Here is a 5,371-nt window from a genome sequence, read left to right as displayed (position 1 = left end):
ATAAATTTTTACTGTATATTTTTATAGTAGGACCAAGTGCAGAATCATTAGATAGCACTTAGAAACAGTATAAACCTCTGGACTCAGAAATAAAGAGTTTCTGCTATTAATATACACAATCAGTTGCAAACCTCTATCTCTATCCAATTATTCCTTATTTTCTTAAGATGAATGAAGAACAATTATTCTCAGCAAATCCTCATCAATTTAATAATACAAACTATGATTCCAACAAGGAAGCCGGCTCCAACTCAGACTGAGTTACTTCATAAACCATTAGGCAGTTGAGAATTGTGAATAGCTTTCTATTTCACGTATTGGATAATGATGAGGTTTTGTAGTATTGTATGAAGGTAATAAAAATGAATGAAAGTAAAACCTTTCTACACTGTGTAATGTATTTCAGATAATTACCCTAAACTTGGTACGGTGATGATGTTGTCTTTATTTTCTTTCACACACTTGTGGCATGTTTGTCAAACACATATATTTATTTTTTACTTGTGAATATTTTTATTAGCATATATGTTATTTGCAATTTTTATTGTGATATATTTTGATTGGTACATTCTGAATGGAGCCTAAAAAATAAAAAATAAAAGGTTTCCTTTCCAATCAGAGCAGCAATACTACTCCAATGAAATAAAAATAAAAAAGTGAAAAAAAAAAAACCCAGAAGAAGAAATTGCAACACAATTATAGAAAAAACAATAGAAGAAATATAATAGAAAATTTTTTATATATTTTACCATTTTGTGGGATTTCCATAAAAATCTAATGCAGCCTGTCTCCTCTAACAATATTCTAGTATACACATCAATTGTATTTGGGAGAATATACTTCTGCTCTGCCTTTTCTACTTGTAATAATTTAGCAACAGTATGAGACCTTCTTTCTAAGCTGGAGAATTACTTTTTGGGTACTTTTTAGGGAGGAAATAAGGTATTCTGAATAGAAACACAAATTACATAAGTTGGAAGTAAGGATAATTTTGAATATCTATAATCCTCCAGTGGAGTTTTTATTTTCTAACCTATTATATAATAATAAACAATCATCAGTTCTATAAATAGATTTTGTAGATTTATTTATTGCTTCTATGAGGTAAGTGGAATGTAACTAGTGGATTATAATATAGCATACAGGTATGTATTAAGTTGGAGCCTATCTAATTTAATTATTCCTTAATTCCTATACCTTCTCCTGATGAGAATTAACTCTCTCTCTTCTATATATGATAGTAGCATAAAGTAAATAATTTTACTTTATGACTTAATACTTAATATTAAGTTTATAACTACTGCTCTTCTCCTAATTTAAGTTTAAAATTTGTTCTTACAAGCTTTAAATATTGCTTAATAGCAAACAGCTTAGTGCTAGCAGAAGGTATTGAAGAAGCAGGAGAGAGAATAGGTATTGGGGAAGGAATAGGTAAAGAAATTGTAACTTCATAGAAGGGAAAAACAACATGAACTAATAATATGAATGTTAGTGGAGGAGAAAGAGTGCCGTATTGTCTTATTCTTGCTATAAAGATTGAGAAACTTAAGCTCTTCTTTATTGTAGTCTGGAATACAAAGCTGGACTTCCAGTCTTTCTCTATTTTTTGTTATTATTGGTTAACAAAAATACCCGACTGCTCAACGTGCATGGTAACCATTTCACATCACTCCAGCCCATTTTCAACTCTACCAAAGAAATTACATCAACTTAATCAAAACTCAATCACATTACTTGATTCTTTTTCCATTAAATACCATACCTCCTATTTTTTGCAGTAATCTGAAAAAGTATATCCCAACTCATTATTTGTCTGAGTTTACTAGGGGGAGAATCCTTGTATTACATGAGCCTCAGATGCGATATTAGAAGATTTCTGACCTCCTCAATATCCCTTTCACAACTGTCAAAAACACATTTCTATAGAAAGACTTAAAGGGTAAGGAGAGAAATGGGAGAGAAAGAGATCCTAAGAGTACCAAGTTAGAAGATGATGCTATGGTAGAGGAACCTCTTGAAAATTGCAATACTACCTATTTTGAAATTACCTAAAAGGTTGTTTCAAATGTTTCTGCTATAATACCCAGGAGAAGACTTGTACAAAGGCATCATAAAAAGTGGTTAGTACAAGAGAGGATTAACTTGAATGAGAATCTAGCTCAGAAGAAATTGAAATAGGTATTAGCTCATAGACACTGGACAATAGAAATGTGGTGGAAGAAGGCAATATGAGGAGATGAAGTTGCTGTTCAGAGAGAGGAGAGGAAAGAGGTTTTCTTTATCATTCATAATATTAAGACTTATTTGGCTTTTTGGGAAATGATCAGAAGGGCAGGAATTACTCTTATAGAAATTCTAGGCTATATACCTGAAATCAATCCAATTGAACATGTTTGAGGCTCTAGTGAATGATAAGCTTCAGAAGCATTATCGTGACCTATATCACATGAAGGGTTCTGACAATGAGGTCAAAAAAGGTATTGAGGAGACTATTCCTGCTTATTGGGAACTACTTAACCAAAAGATTTTTGATTCTCTATCAGGTTTAATAATAGATACCAATGAAGCAATTATTAAGACAGATGGAGAGTACACTAAATATTGATTTCTTCTATGTATTTATTTATATTTTGTAAATTTCTTTTATTCTTATGATGTTGAGGTTGGTGAGAGGGTAGTTGTTGTACAATCAATATATTTTTCTATTCATGGTAGTCAGTTAATTTTGTTAACAAACAATACTATCAGCTAATACTAAAGTACTCCATTCAGTAAGACAATTGAGAAGAGTAATAAAAGAGCCAGTTGTGCTCTGGCTAACTCCAATCATGCCTTCATTAGTATCTCTTAATATGTAAGATTCCTTAAATAGTCAATCAGAAATTCTATAAAGTGTATTATTTGTGTCTTTAGGAATGGAGAGGATATAATAATCATTATTTTATTTTATGTAGATTTGGTAATCCTAAGCTACAGCTTTCTATAATATGACCACATAGTTAATTATATAATTCTGCATTTTTAGTTACAATGAGAAAATAATATTATCATTCAAAATTTAAATTGAAACCACAGAAATCTTTTGCACCTGACACACATGGTACTTGGTATGTTAATTGTAGATCAGGATATGATGTTAGATCGATGTCACATTCTGACTTGCATCATTTAGTGTCCATCATCTGAACTCTATACTCACGTTGACTCCTTGTATTATGAACACCCTAATATCATCTGGCAAACTCCTATTATACTCTGACTAGGTCTAGTACACTATGCTAGGATTTCACAATATCAAACGATCTGCTACTACCTTTAGGCGACACTTAAAGACTTTTTTATTTCTTAAGATATTTGACCTAGGTGCTGTCCTTCCTGATGTTAGTTCCACATACTTGAAATCCAGGTAGTTCAGTTCTTTACACTTCCTATTCTCTTAAGTGGTTTTCAGCTATCTACACTTAGATATTTTAACTCTCATACTCCCCAGATCCTACGTATTAACTTTATTTGTAATACGTCCTAACATAGCCACTGGTTATAGGTGTATATTAAAGCTTTGTCCGCAGCTTTATAAAATAAAAAAAGGTTAGATTGTGATGTATAAGCATGATATCAATTCAACTTAATACCTCTACCTAAACGCTTCATTTTATAATTCAACTGTAGTTTACCAATCCGGATATGTAAAACCTGCTGTAAAAATTAAGCCTCCTCCAAAGACCTCCAGAAGAGAAATAACCAATATTGAAAAAGGCATAGTAATTGCCATTTTCAATTGTTTTCATAACATCACATTCGTGGCTCAAATTATTGGCCGGTCCAAGATAACAATTAAAAGCTTTCTTGCTTGAGCATGTAAATGACAATCTCTGAATAATATTCCTTGCCCTAGTTGCTCTTGCCTTCTTAGTTAGTCACAGTATCATATTATTGTTTAAGCAGCCAAGTCATATCACAAACTGACAATATTGGACTTTTGGAATAAATTCATAAGCATCCTATCACTTTCTACAGCTAACAAAAAAACACTCAAAGTTTCATACTACATTGAGTGCCTGTACCACCGTCACTACTTCCATGTTGAGTGATAAAATATGATTTCAGTTAACTAACTTGTAAATATAGAAAGAGTACTCAGAAAAGCTGATATCAAAAAATAGCTAGCCATATCCAGACCTAGACTCAAACCTGAAGATGTTGGGAAGAGATGAAAATGGGCAACTCATCATAAGGATTGGACTGCTGAGAATTTTAAAAGAGTTATTTGGAGTAATAAATGTAGTGTAGAGAAATATAAGAATCCAAGAGAATAATAAGCTTCTAGAGAGCCATGAGAGAAGTTGCTGGCTGAGGGTATTCATTTAAAAGAGAAGGATAAGAGAATTTTACTCATGGTTTGAGGGTGCCTTTGCGGTAAGAGTAAAGGTCTTTTGGTTTCTATTACTTGAAATATCAATATAACCAGGTCTGTTAGACTTTTAAGAAAATATCTTGTTCCTGTTATTTATCAAATAGTGTTCTTGAGTATACAACTTGAAGATGTTCTTTTTAAGCAAGATAATGCTACTGTTTATAAGGTATATAGTGTTATGGATTGCCTTAAGAGAAATTGTATTCAGGTTGAGTAGCACCCCACATATTCTTCTGATTTAAATCCTATTGTACATGCATGGGTTGAACTTAAAAAGTGATTATACCAGCAGTATCCAAGAATTAAAGATACCTTAAAAGGAAAAGAAGCTCTGAAGAGGAGGCTTACACATGTATTACCACTAGTTAGAGAGACAATTCCAAAGGAGTTTTTTGAAACGTTGTGGAAATCAATACCAGATAGGGTAGCTGCAGTTTTGAAGGTAATGGGAGGATATACAAAGTAACAGCTAGTATTATTTCTATTGCTATTATGCAATTTATTATAAGTTATTGTGGTTAATCAGTGGGTTAATTATTCACTATAGTTAATCGATCACTAGTATGACCTGCATAAATGTTCCAAGATATTGTCTCCAAGTTGAGCCTGTTATTGTCTGCTTCTTATTTTCTCCTATTAATATTTACTTCTTTCTAATCATGCGGACACCCCTGTGGTACTTATGAATTTTACTTATGATCTCATATCATAAGTGTAAGAATCACTCCTAAATCACTGGTAGGATATAATTGTTCAACTGTTAGCAAGTCTCATCTTACAAGTAATATGTATAATTACTTTAGGCTTCTTCAATATATTGACTGTTCAGTAGTTGTCTCCTGTTGCTCAAGAAAAATATAGTTATTTTCTTAAGTACTCAAATACCAACTATTATTGACTATACTTATTAAAGGTTTCCCATAATAAAGATACGTGAGGTGTGAATGTCAAGTAGTA

This window comes from Tuber melanosporum, assembly GCF_000151645.1.
Source record: "Tuber melanosporum whole genome shotgun sequence assembly, scaffold_141, strain Mel28".
Taxonomy (NCBI): Eukaryota; Fungi; Ascomycota; class Pezizomycetes; order Pezizales; family Tuberaceae; genus Tuber; species Tuber melanosporum.
The sequence above is the reverse complement of the archived record's forward strand: the minus strand, read 5'-3'. Positions refer to the sequence as shown.